The following is a 23,880-nucleotide window of genomic DNA, read 5'->3' as shown; positions in this document are numbered from 1 at the left end:
GTAAGACTGACTATTATTGATATTTCATAGAAGTGGAATCATGCAGTATTTTTTCCTTCGTGATTGCCTTATTTCACTTAGTGTAATGTCCTCCAGGTTTATCCATGCTGTTGCAAATGGCAGGATTTCTATATCTTGAGGCTTCTTTTTTGAGGCTGAATAATATTCCATTGTATGAATATACCACAGTTTCTTTATCCATTCATCTGTCTATGGACGCTTTAGTTGTCTCTGTATCTGGGCTAATGTGAATAGTACTGTGATGGACACAGAAGTGCAGATACCTCTTTGAGATCACTATTTCAATTTTCTTGGATATATACACCTAGAAGTGGGGTTGCTGGAGCATATAGTAGTTCTATTTTTAATTGCTTGAAGAACCTCCATACTATTTTCTATAGCTGCTACACCATTTTAAATACTCACAAACAGTTGGGATATTGGAACCCACAATGATTCCAATTTCTCCACATCCTTGACAACTCTTGTTACCCTTTTCTCTCTCTCTTTACCTTGTAACCATCCTAACAGGAATGAAGTGGTATCTCATTGTAGTTTTAATTTACATTTTCCTGACAATGAGGTTGAGCATCTTTTCATATACCTATTTGCCATTTGTGTGCTTTCTTTGGAGAAAAGTCTGAGTCCTTTGTTTACTTTTAATTGGGTTATTATTACTATGATTTTTTGCTGTTGAGTCATAGTAGTTTGTCCCTTGTCATAAACCTATGCATGTATGGTCAACTGATCTTTGACAAGGGTGCTAAGAATACGCAATGGGGAAGGGATACTCTCTTCAACAAATGGTGTTGGAGAAACTGGATATCCACATGCAAAAAAATGAAACTGGACTCCTACCTTACACCATACAAAATGGATTAGAAACTTAAACATAAGACCTGAAACTGTAAAACACCTAGAAGAAAACATAGGGGGAAAAGTTCTTGACATTCATCTAAATAATGATTTCAGGGATATGACACCAAAAACACAAGCAACAGAAGCAAAAATAGACAAGTGGGACTACATCGAACTAAAAATCTTCTGCACATCAAAGGAAATGATCAACAACATGAAAAGGCAACGTACAGAACAGGAGAAAATATTTGAAAACCATATATTGGAACCATTTCTTAAAGCAGTTAGTTTACCTTAACTCTCACTGAAACATCATTTAAAATTTTTCTGTAGTTCTACACAACATGCATACTAAGAATTTGGATACTGATTTCTTTTAAAAGAAAACTAGTGTTTTTCAATACTATTGTTTATTCAGTAAGTGTCCTTTTTATATCTATAGTGACACATAATGTTAAAAATAGCTGACTTTTATAAGAGGAGTTTGGCCTTACTGAACATATATATTTCTAAATGCTTGCCAATAAGAATCAAAGTTCTTTACAAAAAAATGCATATTATTTTTTATAGAGAAACATTCTATGTCATTGATTCAAACTCTTCAAGGTCACAGAGTCTATCAAGAATTCCAGTACTTTTTTTTTTTTTTAAATTAATAGCTACTTTTTATTTATTTATTTATTTATTTATTTTTAGCTGTGTTGGGTCTTCGTTTCGTGCGAGGGCTTTCTCTAGTTGCGGCAAGCGGGGGCCACTCTTCATCGTGGTGCGGGGGCCACTCTTCATCGCGGTGCGCGGGCCTACTCACTATCGCGGCCTCTCTTGTTGCGGAGCACAGGCTCCAGACGCGCAGGCTCAGTAGTTGTGGCTCACGGGCCCAGTTGCTCCACGGCATGTGGGATCTTCCCAGACCAGGGCTCGAACCCATGTCCCCTGCATTAGCAGGCAGATTCTCAACCACTGCGCCACCAGGGAAGCCCTCCAGTACTTTTAATGTCAAGCCCTTGTGAAAATCACTCTTGGCTTCATAGGAATTATGAATTGATGGGTTCATAGAAATTATACATTGATGAGAAATGAAATATATAAGTCTGCAGAATTCTCTGAGAATGACATTTCTTAAATACCACTAAGGAAAAAATCTTTTGAATAGTTAGGCCATGATTTGAAGATTTAGAAATACCAATTAGTAAACCTTTCAGAGGCAAATATATCTCACCAGGTTTGCACTCACCAGTGGCTCTGGTGACTTCACAGCATTCAGCTTAGATAAAACAGAACTGAAGTTAAGTCACAACTTCAGGGGGGGAAGCACTGGTACCCACATGTGGAAATTAATTAAAATCATACCAAATATTAGAATCATTCTGACGTTCATTTAGTAAAGTTATATTAAAACATCAAATTTTAAAAAGTGGAAATAATGGTAGGTAAAGTTGGGAAAGCAATTTTGAATAAAGATCTTTGGACCAGAAATGAGCAGATCCAGCTCTATCCCTAGACCAACCATTGTGAGATCCTGGACAAATACCTTAGTGTCAGTTTTTAATTTTTGCAAGTTCTTTGTGTTTTTCTTTCAAAATATTCCTTCTCTTTTTGTTTTATGGTGCACTATCTTTCTTTATTTCTCTGATGCAGTTATTTATTTTTTACATAATTCCATTTTGCTCCCTGAATTGTCTCTGTAGTTCTTATTTTCTATTTGTTGCCTTCCATATTACCTTTCATGGTAGAGGTTTTCTTCAAATCTTGGGTCTTTATTGATTGTCTACTCATAGTCACTAGCGAGTCATAAATAGCTACTGGGAAGTTCTGTGGGTAGGGACAGGGCTTATTGAGTGGTGGGCTTCACCACAGGATAATCATGCAAGAGCCCAACTCTTTAAGAGAAGAACTCTCCCAGCTCCTGCTTAGGCCATAAGGTCTTTTCCCTGTGCTTTCAGAGTTAAGCCAGAAAGGGACAGAGATGACTCACCATTTTATAGTAGACTTTCAAAATGCTCATCAAAAGTTAGTTAGTACAGGGACTTCCCTGGCGGTCCAGTAGTTAAGACGCCGCGCTTCCAATGCAGGGGGCGAGGGTTCGATCCCTAGTCAGGGAACTAATATCTCACTTGCTGGGTGGTATGGCCAAAAAAAAAAAAAAAAGTTAATTAGTACAATAAAGATGGCCACCAGGTGACTGAATAAACAGAATGTCATTTAGTATTTTAAAAACACAGATTCTGGGAGTAGCAGCTACCAACAAAATATCCGGAAATCTGAGTTAATAGATCTACTTTGCATACTTGATACTAATAAATATTTACCCATTCCTCCTTCTTCCCGGACAGAGGGAATTGGCTGATGATTGTTAAGGGGACAAAGGGAGATGGATGAGGGAAAGTGAAAGGTACGGTGGAGGGGCTGGGAGACATCGCTGTGAGGGCAGCAGTACTTTCAGTTCTTAAACGCTCTTCCGGTTTTGGATTTAAGGAGCCCAGAAGTTTGGAGATGTTGCTGACATCAAAGAGAAATGAGCTGCTTGCAGCCTGAAGGCAGTCCAGTGGGGCTCTGTCCTAATTGCGTGGTTTGCGGCTCCGTAGATAGAATAAATGCTGAAGAAACCAACACTTAAAAGTGTATGTGCTAAAGGCATAGATACATTTTGTTTGTTTTGAACCCAGACAAAGTGTTTTCTAGCTTTTTATAGGGAATTTTGTAGCAGTGTTGATGTGGCGCTTGTACATTTCGGCAGCTCCAAAGCCTTGTGCTAAAATAGCTCTATCTTCCCAGGACAAGTAATTAAGCTGTACAGAGAGGGTTGCCATTGCTTTCCAACTCCTTGACAGCTAACATGCCTGGAAACGGCAAATATCACCATTCATGTGCTAACAGAAAAGCCTGTTTTGATTTCCAAACATCACACGCTGTTAATATGAAGTGCTTACACATCAGTGAAATTTGGTGAGAAGTATATTTAGGAAAATAATATATTTTAATGCTTTTATAAAAATATTTTCAATAAACTATTTGGAAGGCCTTTCCATATATATTCTCTCTCTCTATATGAAATATTCTCTTATTGCTTCTGTAATTTTATACCATTTAAATACATTTCAATGCATACATTTTATTAAAAACCTTTTAAACTGACTATGTATTTAACATTTTATCAATTTTTATGAGCTCAAAGTGTGAGTCAGTAACAGAAACCTAAGAAATGGTGGCTTAATGTCCTGCGGGGTTTCAGTTTCATATAATTAGTCCAGGGCTGGTGCAGCAGCTCAGCCATGCCTTCAAGAACCAGGGCTCCTTTAGCCTCCTGCCCCTGGAGGTTTTCTCTCCTGTAGACAAAAGACAGCTGCTCCAACTCCAAGTATTATTTTGGCATTTTAGAAAGGAAGAGAATGAGGGATGGGAATTAAAAGAAATCAAGGAGAAAAGGGGGCCCTTTACCAAAGCAGGACCTTCTCAAAAATCTGCAACAGGCTTCTGCTTCATCTAACTGACTAGCATCAGGGAGGTTTGGGAAATGCAGCTTTGTACAGCTGCACGCTGTGATCCAAACACACTGTTAGTGAGGAAGAATGTGGGGAAGGAGAATGTGAAGACCGAGAGCCAAGCTTGCCAAGCTGTGCTTCCCCCTGGAGGGGGATGATGGTCAGCCTTCTGATTGGATTTCTTAGGGTAAGGAGGCCATGTTACTGAAAATGGGGTCTCACAGCTTTAAAACCAATACTCAAGAGGCCAGGTTGGTGGAAAGGAAAGTTTGCTTTATTTCAGAGGCTGGCAACCTGGACAGAGGGGAGAGGGGGAAGGGCAGACTTTTATCCAAAGGCTGACTCCCCCCACTGCCAATCAGTGGGCAAGAGCTTTGAAAGGGGAGTTTCGGGGGTTTATAGGTGGAGGGAGGGGGCTTCATGCAGAAACAGCACAGTCAGCTCTGATGGGCATCTTGAAATTGGTCCTGCGGTGATCTGATCAGTGTCATCTTGATTGTTTTAAGTACGGTGACTCTTCAGTTCCAGGGTCAGTTTATTCCCATTTCTTTGAGGCTGGTTCTCAGAACTGTGGCAGCTTATGTCATGGCTATAGCCTGGTCGTCATGTAGTTAACTTCTTCCACCTGGTGGGGTTTCAGTATCTAGAAGACAGTTCACAGGATACGGCTCAGAATGTTATCTATAACCCTTGAGGAGGAACTAAAGGTCCCTGGCTTTGCTTAATGACTAAATGATTATTATTTGGTCTTGTTTGACTGTTTTCCTTTGTTTCTGTATTTTCTCACTTCTCTGATTAAACTTGTTCTTTGGCTAAAGTTTTTATACAGGCAAAAGTCAGGCTGAGGACATGGGGGGAAGGACCATAGGGTCCTGTTCTGTTCCGGCTATCCATATGGGTTCAAAGTGCTGCCTGACAGGTACTTTCCTTCCTGACGTTAGAGCAGGCATATTTTCCCATTTAAGTGCCCATAGATATTCTTCGAATCACCTTCAGTGTCTATATTAATTTCCATTACATGAATACTCAATCCCCATTTTGGAAATTTGGGTGGTTTCCAACAGTCACTTTATTTTTTTTTTAGGTTGCCATATTGGGTTTTTTTTGTTTTTTTGTTTTTTTTGACATCTTTATTGGGGTATAATTGCTTTACAATGGTGTGTTAGTTTCTGCTGTATAACAAAGTGAATCAGCTATACATATACATGTATCCCCATATCACCTCCCTCTTGCATCTCCCTTCCACCCTCCCTATCCCACCCCTCTAGGTGGTCACAAAGCACCGAGCTGATCTCCCTGTGCTATGCGGCTGCTTCCCACTAGCTATCTATTTTATATTTGGTAGTGTATATATGTCCATGCCACTCTCTCACTTTGCCCCAGCTTACCCTTCCCACTCCCCGTGTCCTCAAGTCTATTCTCTACATCTGTGTCTTTATTCCTGTCCTGCCCCTAGGTTCTTCAACAGTCACTTTTGAAAACAAAAGTTCGGTGAATGTCTTTGTAGACATATTTTTGTGTACATCCATGACTTGGTTCTTAGGATTCAGTCCTGTAAATGAAGTTATGGGGTCAAATTTATGCATCTATGTCATGCTTTTGGTGTCATTGCTAAATTGTTCTTTGACAAAGTTCTCTCCAGCTGCAGTGTGTCAAATTGCTTACTTCCAAGCGTACTATCAGCTTTATGGGGATTATGTTTTTAACGTTTGCCAGTTTCACTGGTGAAAATCACCTAGAATTCTGAATGACTCTGAGAAGATAAGTGTATACAGTTTGCACAAGGTGAGGCCCATGTAAATGGACGGTGTAAACCTCTCAACCGAGGGATCATAGGAGCCGCTGGGGGCAGTGGCATGATTGTGCAAGAGTAAGTAGTGGGTCCCTCCCCGGTGCAAGTCCCCACTGTGTTGGTGATGGAGAATCAGTCCTTTCCCCCCGAGGACACCCCAGTGACTTCTGGGGTGCTCTGTGTGTCCCCACAAATAAGCCTGCCTCCTGGTGGGCCAATCACCACTGGCCCACGAGCTCTGCCTGCAAAGCCCCTGGAGGACCCTCCTGCTGCCCCAGACTCATAAGGACGCTGTAGACCCCTGGGAGGTCTCAGAGCTGCCGGACCTCCAGGCTGCAGGCTGGCGCTGGGCAGAGGCCAAGAGAGAAGGCGCCTTACCCCTCACTCAGAGGTGGCCTTAAAGCATAGAATTTTCAAGGAAAATTCTCCGCATGAGCCTGTGCAGCTCAAGGTGGAGAGGCAGGGGTGTTGGGGCTGGAAGCTTGATTCACGCACATGCGTGACTGTCACATGGAACCTGGGCTGCCGCCTTAAACATCTACATGTGACCTTTGCATGTGACCTGAGCTTCTTCGCAACGTAGCGGCTGGGTTCTAAGGGTGAGTATCCTGACAGAGAGAGAGCCAGGCCCAGAAGTACCACTTCCACCACATCCTATTCATAGAGATGGTTACTACAACAGCCCAAGTCCAAGGGAAGGAGAACTGTGCTCCAGCTATGTGTGGGGTGCGGCAAAGTCCTGGAAAAATACACGTGAGGCCAGAAACATGACTGCAGCCTCAACTGGAAAATAGCATCTACAACACTGACGAGTCAGCACTATTACCTGCGGGTTGCCCCCAAGCCGCCCCATTTCAGGGGACTCTTTTCCGCTCCTCTGATCAGCAATTTTCCTCTAAATATAGGTTCTAGAATTTGAGTCACTTATGGGGTAATTGAGGGCAAATAATGACAACACAATGAGTTCCAGCGAAGCACGAATAACGCTTTAACGTGAACACAGTTTCAGAATCTCTCACGCAGCTTCTGCGGGAATGTGCAAATCGTACAAATGTAAAATCACAAGCTTCTTATTTCAAAGTCCAACGTGATCCCTGGGAAATTCTCTCTGAAGTTGCCATATAAGTCTACTCCGGCTGCCATAGCAAGAAACCACAGACCTGACGGCTGACAGAACAGAAATTTATTTTCTCACTCTTCTGGAAGCTAGACATCTGAGATCAAGGTGTCACAGGGTTGGTTTCTTCTGAGGGCTTCTTTCCGTGGCACAGAGATGATCGTCTTCTGGTGTCATCACGTGATCTTCCCTCTGTGTGTGTCTGTGTCCTAACTTCCTCTTCTTATAAGGACACCAGTCGTATTGAATCAGGGCTCACCTTGGTGACTTCATTTTACCTTAATCACCTCTTAAATGACTCCATCTCCAAATACAGTCACATTCTGAGGTCCTGGGACGAGGATTTCGGTGTATGAATTTTTTTTTAAAAAGCTGTTTATTTTTTAATTTTTATTTTATGTTTTAAATATTTTCTTGGCCACGCCGTGAGGCATGTGAGATCGAACCCATGCCCCTTGCATTGGAAGCACAGTGTCTTAACCACTGGACCACCAGGCACGTCCCTCAGTGTATGAATTTTGAGGGGACACAATTCAGCTCATAAGTGTCTCCATTGTAGAAAGTCTTATGACAGTGACCTCGTAGGATACTCTGGGGTCACATTTCCATCTGCCTTCTGGACATTTCGAGTTTGATAATCTTCCTTTACTGACTCTCTCTTTATCCTGATTTTTCTGTTTCTATTTATACTACTTTGGTCTCTCCAGGCACCAGGACAAAAATGAATAAATAAAAAGCAAACAACAACAACAAAATCCCAGACCCTCAGTGTTAAACGTGCTTTCTTTTTCTACCCCGTTTCTCACTAAGTCCTAATATTATTCCTCTGAAGTGATTCTCACTCTGCCCCTTCCACTTCCTCACCCCACTTCAGGCCTTTCTCTGTCTCACCCTATGGCAGGATTATTTCTTTTCTCCTAACTGTAATTCAGTGATGTTTCCGGTGCAGTGCTTGACTTAATACTGCCCTATTCTTTCCTTTCCGAAGTGTGCTCTGAACATCCTGTGATTCTGGGGGGCCGTGTGGGGTCACTATTGCTTTTCACAGACCATTTCCTGACTCCTTCTGGAAACATGATAAGATGGCAATTTCTGCCTCTTTGACCGTGAATGTCATAATTGGCTTTGACCAATGGAATGTGAGAGGAAGTAACCAAAGTTACTTCCTGGTGGAAGTCTTAAGACCCAGTGTGTCATTTGCCATGCTTCTCTCTTCCTCTGCCCCAGTGTCTGGTAACAATCCCGAGGATGTCTGCTGCATAGGCCTGGGTCCAGGGCAGAGCCCCTCCATGAACGGCGGGTGTAGCCTGGGCAATGAAGAAACCTTTACTGTTTAAAGTCACCATCATTAGGGGATGGTTTGTTAGGTCTGCATATCCCAGCCCCACCCACTTACAACAGACTGTCCATCACGGGTCCTCACCTGTCCACCACAGGGGTGTGTCTATGGCCCAGGCTGACTAATCAATTACCCTTCTCCTCCAGGGCTCAGTAAGACCTGGCACCCTAAAGGGACCAACCTGAGATGGATGGGAAGTGATACTAGAGAGAGAATATATCTTCCCTTCTGAGCTCCTAGGTGGTAAATATCACGTAAGCTTAGAGTGACAGCGCCTCCTTGCCTGCCACGTGCGGAAAATGTGCCTGAGAGAAAAACCAACACAAAGGAAAGCAGAACGAGGAGATGCGGGGCAAAATCTCTCACAGATTTCTGGTGACGTGGCTTTAGTATTTGGACTCAGAAATGAACACAACCTCTGGACTTTGTGTGGTAGGGATAGACCTTGCTTTGTGTTTAGAAGTGAGAGCTGAGGTTCTTATTCTCAGACCCCCATTAATTCTCATTTCCCTCCATCCCCCACCAATAAGACAAGTCTGTAAGATTACGTGTAAGTCTATAGATCAGGTGTATGACTCTTCTAGATTACTCTTTCTAAACTATCCGTTTCATCTATGACTGTCTTTTACTTAAGTATTTCCAATGTCTCCAGCTTTTTGCAGAATGAACTGCTCAGTCCGAGCTCCACCTTGGACATTGCAGACCCTGACCTGCTGCTGTGCTCTCCGCGCTCGTAGCCCCTGTTGCTCTGCAGGACCCTCATCCTTCGGTCAGAGCACTTTGTTCGTAGGTCACTTGAGCATCCCTTACACTGCACTGCGTCCATCCTTCTGCCCATCCTCTTCCTTCTCTGAAACATCCTCAACTCCATTCAGAGAACTTACACCTCTTCTTCCTGACTCAGATCAAAAGCCTAACTTCCAATAAGGCTTCTTTGGTTTCTAATCTTGACCTTGGGAAATAACGTGTATCTCCCATCGGCTGTAAGAACAGCTTGATGTATTAGGAGGAAGTCAAAACCTGCATTTCTCAATTGCTGACCATGGTCTTGGTGACTTGAGTTTGTGCCTTTGTTGGTTAATTTGGAGCACTATTACCCATCTTCTTCTATTCTGCAGACTTGCTGAGAAAATCAGCAAGAGTTTATGTTTAAGAACAGACTGTGTAGACTGAGAAGTTTCAGCAGTACTTCTCTGTCACTGTGTGGTTTGGTGGTTATTTGTGTGTGTATCATCTCTCACCGATTGTAACTTTTCCAAGGAAAGATCAAGGTGGCCTCGTCCTTAAAGTACCCCATAGATCAGTGTCTTGAACACAAAAGGGCTTTAATATACTCTACTCCTTCAAAAAACAAATCATAGAAGAATATGGTTGAAAGACAGCTGTATCTAACTGCACTTATACACTCTAGATTTTAGAAATTTGTACCATTAAAGAAAACTTAATTCCAATGAAAGGTTTACAAAAGTTTTATAATCTTTAGGAAAATGATATCTTTGGCAAAATCGATGTAAAATATCCCTATACTTTACAGTGACCGCTTTGAAATATGTTTTGGTACTGCTACTTTGATTTCTGTCATCTTATGATTTTCTCCTGGATTCGAGATAATACAATTGATATGAACTAAAAAATATGTATCTTCCTAAAATAAAAAACAGACAAAAATTGCATTCACAACTTAATTCCAATAGTTACTTGGAATCTCAGATTGTACTGCACTGGGGAACACCCCTCCCCTTTGTGACTGTCAGGAATAAACTCTATGGGTCTTGGCTTCTGTGCTCTGGAGAAGAATAGAAATCTTGGGATGGCATGTGCTTTGTGCTTCCTCAGTCATACAGTCATTTATGATCATCTATGAGCTCCTCAATCATAACAAACTTCTGACTGCAGCTGCAAACATCTCATTTTAATTGTCTTTCCAGACCGAGGCACAACCTTTACAATATTATGAAACTCTTGGAAGCCGTGTTTATGGTGTTATGAATCTCATCTTGACCTGTGTTGGTCCCTAATGTTTTTAAAGAACAAAGTACCACAGCTTGCATTGCCTTTGGAGCTAATCTGGTTACAGCCCCATCATTCCACCCCTGAGGAAACTGAGGCAGGAGTGGCAAAGTGACCTTCCAGGTCCCAGGTCTCGCTCGGGCAGAGTTAGGGCTGGGACCCGCTCTTCTCTTAAATTCAGTGTCCCGGGATGGGGTCTCCTGAGTGTGCATGTGGCCTAACACACACTGTAGCAGCCTGTGTGGGAGGGTCTATGCCGGCTGTCTCCCTTCTATCAGTGTCACTCAGGTGCCTAAGTTCCCCCCTCTCGATTCAGCCAGGCAAAGGGCACGAAGTGCTATGGGTTGCATGAAGCCACAGACACCCATGCCCCATGCTTGGGGCTGTCATCATACTTATCCTAGTTGCCTACAGACAAGACTGATCTTCCATCCGGATTAAAGAGATGCATCGATACACTTGTTCTTTGGGTTGTGCACAAGTCTGTGAAGCTCTGTTGCACTTGATGTGGGTTTGGAGGATTTTAGGGAACCAGGAGTGTTGAAGTAAAGAGATGCCTGTAGACTGAGCCAAGTGTATTTTATCAAAAAAGCAGAGAGCAGATCTGTGGAGCACAAGTGTGCCTTGCGACAAGTAAAAATATCAGCTTTTTTTTTAAGTTCTGGAAGAATTTTATCTCAAATAAAAAGGATCTGTTCACTGACAGCTGTTGCCCTGTTGATGGGATGGGATTAAAGCATCCGTGAGAATCCTGGAACTAGGCCTTTCACATTCAAGAAGCCACTGTGGAGAGTGAACCTCAGAGAGTCAACCCCTGTCATGGGGGCTGTTTGGGATCTGAGATGATCACAGACTCTGTCCTGCAGAAGCTCATACTTTATTATGTGTTTATGTAAGAATACCAGGGAGACATTGATAAGTTCCAGAAGAGTGGTAAAAAGTGATGACTTAATTCAGAAGGGGGCCAGCCAGCTTCCCACTGGGTCCTGAAGAAGGAAGGAAGGAAGATCATTTCTTCTCGTCCTTTGACTTCAGGAAACTGGCATAAGTAGCTTATTAGAAGGGGCTAACTTCACACCATGTGCTTTCCTGAGACTCAAGTGGGGAAGAAAGTTTTACCTGCATTCTAATTTCAAACATGGATGCTCATTCCAGTTCTAGAAAGCCATCGCTTCGCTTAAATATAGACTCTTCTTATATGGAAGGTCATGTGTGAGCCCGTGCATTAAAATATTTTGTGGTAAATAAAAATTAATTCTTAAAATTAGGGAGTCCATCATGCCTTAATTGATTTAAGAGACTTTTAAACTTTATGAAAGTTGATAACAGTGATGTTATCTGAAGCTGGATTTTAAGAAAACACCTTAGATCTTGGCCTCCTTACCCTCAACCATAAGTGAACATTTCTTAAGCTCTTATGATGATTTTTATCTCATTTCCATTGGGAATGTCCATTGTGTTAGATCCAAGGACCAACATTACTGCTGAACTGAGAATAATGAGAGAGCCAACTGAAGAAAGGAAATGACACAAGACAGCTTTAGCTTGTAGACTATTTTTCTCTCTATTGAATATCTATTTTCCCTCTTTTAGACTCTGTTCTTTATGAAAGAAAAGATTTTATCTCACTTATTCTTACATCCATTATATCTAACATGGTCTGTGGCATGCACAGCAGGTCTTTCCTGACAACTAGATTCAAAATGAGTAAGTGAATTTCCTGGCGGTCCAGTGTTTAGGACTCAAAACAAGTAAATGAATGAACAGGGACTTCCCTGGCGGTCCAGTGGTTAAGACTTTGCCTTCCAATGCAGGGGGTGCGGTTTCGATCCCTGGTTGAGGAGCTAAGATCTCACATGCTTCGCAGCCAAAAAAACCAAAACATAAAACAGAAGCAATATTGTAACAAATTCAATAAAGATTTTAAAAATGGTCCACAAGATATAATGAGAATCAAAATATATATTAAAAAAAGTAAATGAATGAATGAACAAACGGGAGAATGTTCATCCTTTCTACTTCTAATAATGAACCATTCCATGTGTTGAAATCATATCCTAGGAATGCCTATCCCCACATCACTTGAATGTGAACAAAATGTAGGCTGATGTTTTGTGACGACCACTCTAACTCAGCACACTGCAGACACACGGGTGGAATTCACCGTGATGGCACAGGTAGTGGGCAGTATCTAGCCTTTTGTAGATAAGGTAGGGTATCATCAGGATACTCTAAATCTAGTGATTTTTGTTTAACTGAAGGAAAAGAGAATGAGTAGCAGAAAGCAGATGTGAAAATTGAGGGGCTGGAAAACCTGTGAACTCAGGTGTCACAGAGGTAAGAACTAGATAACAATGAAGTAGGTAACATGGGATGGGATTGCTCGGGAAGTAAGCATGTTCCTCTCACACGAAAGTAACACAATTATTCACAATAGGAAGGACACCGTTATGTGTTAGAGAAAACTCATCATCATACATTTTGGGAAATTAAATGTCCAGGCTTGGCTAACACCAAGAGCATCTTGACTCCCACTCCATCTTCATCACTCTGATTCGACACCCCAGGTGTTCAACCAGATCTTATTTTGTATCACTGTTTCTAGTAAATTAAGATACAGTGAAATTAAATTGTCTTCAGCAGGACCCACAAGAACCACAATTTCAGCCCAGCACTGAATTCTGAAAGAGTCTGTGTCTCATGTTTTTGTCTATGAAAATGGATATGGTGATAGTGCAAGTGAGGACATCAAATCTACGTGCTACGTGAAGCTAGGGGATTAGAGAGAAATCTAAGTCTAATGGAAACAATAAAAATAAGTCATCATTAAAAGCAGTTTACAAATAACAATGGTCATAGCAACTTGTAATAACTGCATCAAATAGAAACATTTATTTGGTAACCTTGGTTGCAGCAAAAGAGCATGAAGACAAAATTGTGCAGTGACTCCAATAACATTAATCTGTGCACAGAAATAAGATGGACCAAAGGACAGCCAGTAAGTTTGTGTTGGACAAAACAATGTCCTCCTCTCCCAAAGGGCCCACATCGTAGTCCCTGGAACCCAGGGATATGTATGTTACATGACAAAGGGGAATTAAAGTTGCAGATAGAATTAAAGTGGTTAAGTAGATGCCCTTAAAATAAGGAGATTATCCTGGATGATTTGGGTGGGTCCAATCACAAGGTCCTTAAATATGGAAGAGGAGGACAGAAGATGTCAGGGTTGGAGAGGTTTGAAGATGCTACTCTTCTGGTTTTAAAGATGAAAGAAGGGGCCATGAACCAAGGAACAGGCAGCCTCTGGAAGCTGGAAAAGGCACGTAACAGTTTCTTTCCTAGAAGGAAGGCAGTCCTGTTGACACCTCGATTTTAGTACAGTGACACCCATTTTGGACTTCTGATCTCCAGAACTTTAAGATAATAAGTGGGCACTGTTTTAAGCCACTAAGGCTGTAGAATTTGTTATGACAGCAATAGGACACTAATATAAAGATGTTTTCATACAATTGTAGAATGTATATAGAACAAATAAATTACTTTCAAATAAATTAAATAAGAAGGAGCAGACTAGAGTTAACTTTTAAACATAACTTCTAATATCTGGTCAACCCTGAAATGACTGAGGATTGTGTCTGGAGGGCACATATTTACTCACTTCTGAACGAAAGACTTTGCGTGGGTGTGGAGGCCGCTGCAGTGAACGTAACACAGCTGGGCTTCGACAGAAAACGTACAGAAGTGAAGGCTAATTGAGCCTTAGGCTTGGGGGAATGTGTGAATGTGTATAGGAGAAAACCCTTTTCCCACTTCTGCAACTCTAAAAAATAGAGAAAAAGTTGATGGAAAATTATGTTGAAAACTCCAAGTATGGGAACTATTTACACTTTATTGATATAGTATTGAATAGCAAAAACACATTCACAGAAGTTCTAAAGGAAAAAAATCAGAGAAAATCAGGCATAATGTAAGTTTACTTGCATAGTTCTCCAGTGAAAATGAAAGACAGGGCAAGGGTGAGTCATGTGTTAAAATTCTTGTTCTGCCCCCCAGAGACAGGCTCTCTCAGCTCTAATTTCGAGCCAACACTTGGGGGTACCCAGTTCCTGTCATACAGGGGTCTTTGCCTTTTCCAGGATAGATGAACAGCTTGTTTCTAGCGGAAACCCGAAGTATGGAGGAGACCATTTGCAGTTTCTACTCAAAAAAAGAACACAGAGTGAGGTCCGCACCCTATATAGGGAAGCGGGCTCTGTTATCCCGCCACGACTGGATTGTGTTCAATTCTTGTTTCTACTGGGTATTTTAAATCTTGACCCTCTCTATATGTAGACATGTATCAATATCTCCATCTTTCTATGTATATGGAGTGAAGGGCAGGGCCTTTGACCAGAAGTTTGATCTTATCAGAAATGACGATTAGCCTGTGGGATGTCTGGCTTTTTGGAGAGAACTTGGGGAATGTTTTTCTGTGGTTCATTAAGTTGGGAAAGAGATGTCTTGATCTTTTTATTTTATGAATACATGCAGAAATGAAAAGACTTGAAGAGCCAGCAACGGTGTTTCAGCAAGACTGTTCTCCAGCTAAATTGGATAGTGAAGAAAGTAGAGCCTTGAATGGTGGCCATCCAGTTTCACATTTTGGAAGGAAGGAGACAATGTCATCTCCTCTATGAAAATGGAGGCACAAGAACGCAAATCAGTGTAGAGCTCTGTTGTAGCATATTGTACCATCAATTAATATGAATACATTAATAAGGATTCTTTTTGTTGGTTTTGGAAATTTTTTTTTCTTAAAAAAAATATCAAACAGTTTTCAAGTTTGAGAAGCATGGCATAACCTAAAAGAGTACAGTTTTCAACCAGGAAGCCTAGGTGATCCTTTTTTTTTTTCTATTTTTACCTAGCTGTGTGATCTGAAATGACACAACTAATCCTTTGTTATTTAAATGTTTTTATGCTAATGAAACTAATAGTCTCTTATTTAAGCCACAGGGAACTAGTCAGTCTGTATGCATATGTTTGTGCAAATTATACATCCTGATATTATGCGGTGGGAGTCGTCTAACCTCAATTTCTTCATTCATAGACACTGCTTTTCCAAATATTGGGTTGGACAAAAAGTTAGTTTGGATTTTTCTGTAAGATGTAACGGAAAACTTCAACGAAATTTTATCCAACCCAATACTTTCTTCTCCATCTATCCTATTGTATTCAACATTGAAAAAACAATTTAATTTTTACTTATCAAAATGTCCCTTTCAACTTGAAAACCCAGATTAACATGCCCCTGCTTTTATGCTATTTTTCCCCTTTAGTCAGTGAAAGTTCCTTGAGCTTATGAGCTAAGCCTACTATTTCGTACTGTGGGAGTATTTACAGTAATACTAAGCACATAGTAGATGACCAATGAATTGTCTTATCTAGTTAGCAGTAGCTTCGGCAGCAGTAGTAATTGTGGTGACTGCATAGATATTTTCAGCAATTTCACTGTTTTAAAGTTTTCTGCTTAACTCTTCCTAGGTTTTATTTTAACTAGAGAATTAGTGAGGCGATTTATAAAATATTCAACATTTGTGTTGTGTTTTGCCAAGAAAGAAGCGATCATTTTTATACAGTAGAATTGCAAAGAAGACTTTCTCCCTTTATACTCACTAAGTTGCAAAGGTAAGAAAATAACCTATATCAAATTTATTCACTCAGTTTAATTCAGATTTACACATTTATAGGTGATATTAACATTGGCTTTAAGTGATAATATTTAAGTGAAGAAACAGGAGTTTATGGATGACTAAGAATTTTTCAGCTTTAAGAAATAGAAATAAACTCTGGTTAAATCAAGGATACCGGAAGTTTTTATAAGGCTATGATTTAAATAATAAGATGAAAGAGGAAAGTGAATCAGCAGGTTCAGCATCTCCAGAGACCTCTCTGGGATGCTCTGGTCCCGAGTGTCCTCAGGGTATCATTACTGGGTAAGTGGGGTGATGGATTTGGTTTGGTCCACATGCATCCAATAAAGGGAGAGTTCCTGAAAAAGCTGTTACTAAAAGAAGTGGTGATGGATGGTGGACTGCAAAAATGACATATGTCCTTTACAGTAAATGGTCAGTTTCCAACAGAGAAGAGAAATTATCATGAAAGCATTTACAATCATATGTTTTTAATTTTGGAAAGCAAAGTTCCATTAAACCACAATGGATTTTAACATTAAAAGGAATTTTAAAAAGAAATTATATTCTGTACAACAAACTTAGTTTCTTATGCTGCCCCCAAAGCAACAAGAAGATAGTAGGTAAGAAATGTTGCATATTTTTATGACTTTGACATAAAGAACTTTTAAACTGCTGTATCTGATAATATTTATTCAAATTGCCTTCAGTGAAACAGACCAGCAATTGCTGAAGCATCATAAAAGGAAGGGAATGACACCTAGCCACTAAGTCATAGGAAAAGACCAAGTGGCAGCTCTTTTGCCTAATGAGATGTCTAGTTTTATTTTGATTCTTATGGATTAATCTGGGGGAGGTAATACCACGTAAGGGAAATTAACAAATAGAAAGCTTTCATGAGAAGTGAAAGCTGTACTGAAAGAATCTTAAGAGATAAGGGTCTAACAGTCTAAACCAGGAAAGGGTAGTTTTGGAGGAAGAATGTCAAGAGTAGATTTAATGCAGGGACATCATCTTCCTTGTTCATTTTAACACCCAGATCCCAGAATAGTTGTTACATTGAAGGCATGCAATAAAAAATGCAATGAAATGAATGAAATAATAAATGGAAGGTTGCTGAAGCACAAAGTGCTAGGGATCCAAGTGTGATCTTCTAGGCCTATCACTGAAACTAACTAGCTGTATGGCCATGTTCCACATTGACCTTTTCTAAGACTAATTTTTAGATGATGAGGTTGAATTAGATCACCTCCAAAGTCTTCCTCAGAGAAGTTAAGTAAATGAGCAGCACAATCATCATACCTCAGGAGTTCTCCTCCAGCAGCTCTTTTAAATGCCACATGTCACCAGGCACAGGCAAGTTCAAAGCAAGCTTACATAACTAAGGAAACGTAAAATCTTCTCTCCCTTTTTCCATCCAGGTGTGGTCCCACTTTCCTTGCTCTCTGCTGCTGATAGTAAAGAGTAATGTATTAGTCAATGAGGGCTTGAATTGAGTACCCTTCAATAGTGGACTTTTAAAAATTAGAAGTGTGATGTGGATATCTGAGTAGAGGGTTCTGTTCAGCTTTCTGTGTCAGAGAATCCCATGGTTCTAGCTACTTCTTCTTCCTAACTCTGCAGGGCATGAAGTCCCCATTGGTCACATTTTCCCTTGAATAGGGGTCACATTTTCCCGTTTCTTTGTAAGTCTGGTAATTTTGGATTGTGTCTTGGTCATTGTGAATAATGTGGCATAGAAATTCTTCTGTTATGTTCCTCTGGCAGGGCTTGATTTTTTGGTTTTCACAGGCAGTTAACTTGATTGGACTCAAACTCCAAACACGGTCTTCCTCCTGGTGGGTAGCAGCCAAAATCTCTGTTCAGTTCTTACAACATTAGCTGTGCTGCTTGTGATCTGTGTGCACAGGAGGGGTTCGGGACCAGTAAGAGCTTTGTGTGGACTTGATATCCCAAATCTGCAGCTCCCCATCTGAGTCTCTCCTTTCAGGGATTTTCCTCCATCACCTTCTAGCTGCTGTAGTTTCCCCGAACTCTGTCCTCTGATTCCTCAAGCCTGTAATACAGCAGGTTTCTATGTGAGTTTTAGACACCTTATAGGCAGGTGACTAAAGCCTGCTCTCAGGTAAAAAGCTTTAAAAAAAGAAAAGGAAAGAAGAAAGAAACTTGAACTTCACACTATACTATTTGTTTCCTTTGGGTCACCCTCCAGTTCCTCTAAGGTGTTGTTTTGTGTATTTTGTTCAGATTTTATGTAGAAATATTCAAGAGGGTTGGTCAGTGTGAGGTATTTGGCCATAACCAGAAGGTGAACTGCTGAGGCATATCAAGGTTAATTATTTCAGAGTCTAAATAAAGTAATGGATTTGAAAGGAGTAGAGAGGAAAGTTTTTCTCCCTCTCCAGAGATGTGCCTACATTTTGTATATTAGTACTGTTTCAGATTGAACTTCCAGTTTTGGGGCTTTTGTTTTGTTATAAACAGAAAGTAAGACAAAGAAGAAGAAACCGCTGGGAGGACCAGGTTTCCCAGGTCTCTGGAGCAGAAATTCAAAGGGAGTTCCATCCAGATCTGTAATGTTTATGAATCAGATAATGGAAGTGGTGTAAATATACCCAAACAAAAAAGGTAGATGAATTGTCTCTTGAGTGCACCTGGTGTTCCCTTTATATCTCTCCGGTGCACTCATGAACAAGGGTCATTTGAAAAGTCAGACCTTCACAGGCTGTGCTGAGAATGGAGGAAATCAGGTGTCTGGACTTGGGACACTGGGGACCACAGATGAATTCAGGCTGGTCAGACACGAAGGGTAGAGTGAGACCCTAGTCATTAAACTAGGACACTTTTGGCACTAATAGTAATTACTCCAGGATGATTGGTTATAAACTGGGAATGGCTTGGACTGTGTGACATGTGATCATCCACTCCTAGGTTCATCTCTATTTCTCGTCTCCAACCCTCCACCAAAGCAGCAGGGGCCCTCAACTCAGAATGTGTAGCTCTTCTCTGGAACAGCCCTGGTTGGTTGACCCCACCTCTGTGCAGACGCTGACGGCTTCATTTCTTACCTTTGCCACGTCATAGCCTTCTGCGGACCTGGGGTCCATACAGACCTCTTGTCTCTCTTCCTATGATTTTCTCTCTACAGGCTGACAAGAATTTTCCCCAGCAATGAAGCTCTTACTCATTTCCTGGACCAAGGAAGCTGGAAGCTTGAGTTAAGTGCAATCCTACCTTTTCAAAATTTCTCCGCTAACCACTTACTGGGGACAATTGGTGCACATTCGTGTCTTTACCATAATGTGAAAAAACATGAATCTAAGGCACAGATAACAGAAGTGAAATTGACTCTCTTATCCCTGATGATTCCCAAGGGCGGTTGCTGTGTGAGCAGCTTAGGAACCACTATTGCATTTCCAAATTGTGGATCTCCATTTACATTACACCCTAATATTCTCCAGTACTGGTAAATATAATCCCTAGTCGTCTTTGACTCAGCCTAGAATATTTTACAATTTAAACAAAGGAAGTTATTTGAAAATTTTTTTCTGTTAACAGGTTGCAAAATGCAATCCAGTGTTTAAGTAGTTTGCATATGTTCATAATTCCTTGGCGTCCCTAACTTTCATTCTGTGTGGCTGCAGACCTACCACAGCAGAAGAGAACCAAGCACTTTAACCTTTGAAAACGTAGAGTCTTATGATAGCAACAAAATTCAAAGAGGCATCTAATTAGAATATTTGTACCAGCCAATTTTTATTCCGCTTCTGTTCTGTATAATTTCCCAATTATGCTATTTCATTCAAATTATTTTACTTTTGAATATTTAAAGGATATCAGTTTAAAATCTATTTATTCAGAAGGGGCATTAAAAGGTCTTCAAATTAAACTTTTAATTGAGCTCCTTTCCCACTTGATTTTACTGCAGATTTTAGTACTCGAGTTGTGAGCTCCTGCCTGGAAGGTATTGTTCATTCAGTGCACTGTTGATAAAATGAATGAGGAAGCCTCAGGGGGGCTTGAGACACTCTCTTTCTGGGCAGGTATGGGCCCTTCCCTACCATGGCCTTATATTCAGGAGACTCATGCATTCAAGTTATTTGCTTGGCTGTAGACCTTTTGGTTAACCCTCTGCTGTAGAAGTTGATTTAATATTCTGAAAAGAAAGACACAATGAGAGAGAGGATTGGAGTAAAATCTCCAATAGAACGGGAAACAAAAACCAGACAGACAGGCCGGTCTCAGTTACTTCTCAATTTCCAAATCATGCAATTACCACCAACCTCCAGAGCTCAGGCTTTGGGGTCAGATGACCTGAATCTTATCACTGACTCCATCACTTACCCTGTGGGTCAGATACATTATCTGAACTGGTGAAGCCTCGGTTTCTTACTCTGTAAAATAGAAATTTTCACAGCAACATATTGGGATTAAATTAGATTAAATAACGTAATGAATGTTACATGCCTGTGCCTGCCATGGAGTAATGAGGGACAATATATATTAATAACTGGGTAAGGGCCAGACCACATGTAAAGATAGAACTCTGACCCACCATCTGTCACAACCAGCCCAGGAGGCCTTCTTGTAGGAAGTCAGACCACTGTCTCTAGTGACTGATCCCGGAAACCAAACGATAACTCCTGGAACCATCTGCCCTAAATTAGCAGCTGCCCCAATTTTTGTCCTGCTTCCAATTTAGGACGAGTGAGAGAAAGCAAAATGTGCACCCCTAACCAATCATACAGGATGCCCTGCTTCTACTTAGCGTACCTCCGTCCCCCCCAAGGCCAACAGCCTCCAATCAGGCCATACCTGCGCCGTCCCTTTTTTTTTTTCCTGTAAACATTTCCCACTCCTCTGCCTGCCTTTGAGTCTCTGCCAAAACACAAGTGGTGGTGAACGACTCCCTTGCTATGGCAAGCTCTGTGTAAATAGCTTGTGTCTTTCTCATGTGGATTATCTTGGTGTATTTCCATAGTATTATTCAATAAATATTATGAATAACAATAAAATGATTGTTGAATTAAATAGGAAATCAATGAATACATCTCCAGACGACTCAGACTTATATTAACTTAGCTCATTTTATGTTCCGATTTTTCTTGATTTTACTAGAATTATTATCTTAAATTCATTTCACTTTGCTTAATCTTGATTTTCTAGGTAAATTATTGATGGGAATTTTGTCCGGTTTACATGCCCTGTTATTGGCTTGCTCTGCTGGGTAACTTTACAGTGAATCTACCTTTCTCTTCTAAGATCCCAGCGCCCTGACTCACTGTCTGAGATGGGACCACATGCAGGAGGAGACAGTGGCTTTCACAGCAGATCGGGTCCTATCCGTTGCTTCTCCTGATCTTTTAGACTTGTCACAATGCTCAGGGGGAAATTGGTTTGGGCTGTTGAATATATTCTTCACAAAGCCCTGTGGATTTCTTGGCTTAGTCCCTTGTAGTTGTACAGTTGTGTACAAATTGATTCTTTCATGATTCATTCCAGTATTTCTAATGGGTATTGAATTTGAGCTAGTCATGTCTAGATTTCTGAAGCTTTTCCTTTTAGAGATTTTTTCCTCTTAGGTGAAGAAAATGCATCACTTTTCTACCCTTTATCAATCTCTTGGATCCTGTCTGCTTTTGCAATAACTGCTGAAAAGCCAGTAGTTAACTTCCGTGGTCACAATTCTTAGTGGCCCCATGGTTATCTTAGCTATAAATGTTCTCGGTGACACTATGGAGATGAATCACAGATACACACGTTGCAGAAGACACCCCATGTCTGACCCTTTCTATTCTGCGACTTCCCAGCTTACAAACATCCAGAATCTGTAGGCCTAGACCTCTGACCAACTGTAATGCACAACCTCCTATGAACAAGATCAAAAAACAATTTAGTTATCATGTAATCTGTTACACAAACTTCTTCAGTCCCTAAACACACAGGAAAGAAAGACAAAACAAAACAAATCACTGAATGTGGTTTCAATAGTGTCAATTAAATGGGGATAAAATGAGGATAATTTACAGCAATTTAGTTAAATTGTTGTGCTTAACAATGGGTGGTCTGGCACAGAGCTAGTTAGAAGCGGAAACAATACAGCCTGTAATTTTACTGTTAATTTCAGCCTTGACAGATACTAAGTTTAAGCAGAGGAAGTTCTGACTGGGGGGTGGGGGGAGAGAAATGACATATTTCAGGCTACCATGAAAGGCAGTGGTGAGAGGATATAGTTACATATTCATTTTTTGAATAGTTACATACTCATTCAAATGAAACATAAAGAACACTGGATGGGATCTGATGCAGGATCAATAAAGAATCTTAGTACCAGCACATGGTGGAGGTATTTTTGTGTTTATAATAATCATCACTGGCCTCCCTGGGGTCATCAATATCCTGTAGAGAAATTAGACACTGTTCTGATTTCCTGTGATGAACACAGTATCAAGGGAAATAGTGATGCAGTATCTGAAGCTCTGTGCGTGAGCCTTCATCATGGCTTCTGTAAGTCATTCCCCCTCCACACTGCAGCTCTGGAACCCTTTCTCTCCTGGTTCACCCTCTGCCATTCTCCCACCCACTCTCCTACCAGGACACCCAGGGAACACACACTTACAGCACTGGCAGCTGTACTAGAGCCGTTCTCCAGGGGCTCATCTGACAATCCTAACACTGCCACACACTAGTCAGACAGTGTTTGAGGATTTCCCTCCAGATTGCTCCCCCCTCTTGGCATCATAAACATTACAATTTTACATAACTTTGACCCGTATCCAGTGTCAATTATTAAATAAAAATGAATCTGTTAAAATAGATAAACAGCAAGGACCTACAATATTCAATATTTTGTAATAGCCTATAATGGAAAAGAATATCTATCTACCTATCTAACTGAATCACTTTGTTGTACACCTGAAACACTGTAAATCAATTATACTTCAATAAAAAAAAGCCAAAAAAAGAATATGTAACTATATCCTAACCACTAATTGAAAGAATTGTAGAAGACTCTGAAATTGGTCTACCCAATATTTATCACCACTCTGCCATTTCTAAGGAAACCCTGATTTTGTTTGGAGTTCAGCTAAAAATCTCAATTTCCTAGGCTTCCTTCCAGCTAGCAGTGACCATGTGACAGTTCTGTCTAGTAAGATAGAATCAGAATCTTCTTGGGTGAGACTTTTCTCTGAGAAAAACGGAAAGACTTAGCTGGCATAGTGCTTGGCCCTTTCACTCTCATTTTTGCTGCCTGGAATGTAAGATGTGGTGCCTAGAGGTACAGCAGCCATCTTGTAAGCATGAGGATGAAAGTCACATGGCAGAGCAGGAAAGTAGAAGCCTGGTTCCCTGGGGACAGTTTGTAGATACTCTTCCCATTCAGGACTGCATGCCTCTAGTCTTCACATATCTGAAAGGAAGGAGATTCAGATAATTAACTTCTTTAAGTTTGTTATTTGCAGCTGAAGGAAACCCTAACTGTTACTGAATTTTCAAAATATTCCAAGGGAAAATTGAATGCCAGGAACCTTAGTAAACACCATGAAAGATACCAATAAAATTGGGCCATAGGCACTTTTGAGAGACAAAACAGAGAAAGTAACCCATAC

The 23,880-nt window shown here is 40.8% G+C and overlaps 1 long non-coding RNA gene across 1 annotated transcript; it reads right to left on the bottom strand.

Annotated features, from left to right (window-relative positions):
- Positions 1-507: 507 nt before the first annotated feature.
- Positions 508-20,407, bottom strand: LOC309657258. The gene is made up of 2 exons (XR_014261744.1): positions 1,828-20,407; positions 508-1,474 (listed from the first exon to the last, which is right to left on the bottom strand). It is a non-coding gene; the product is annotated as an uncharacterized lncRNA (long non-coding RNA).
- Between the last annotated feature and the right edge of the window lie 3,473 nt (positions 20,408-23,880).

Source organism: Balaenoptera physalus (assembly GCF_965194825.1).
Source record: "Balaenoptera physalus genome assembly, chromosome: 3".
Lineage (NCBI taxonomy): Eukaryota > Metazoa > Chordata > Mammalia > Artiodactyla > Balaenopteridae > Balaenoptera > Balaenoptera physalus.
Note: the sequence above shows the minus strand (reverse complement) of the source record. Positions and strands in the feature narration are given on the sequence as shown.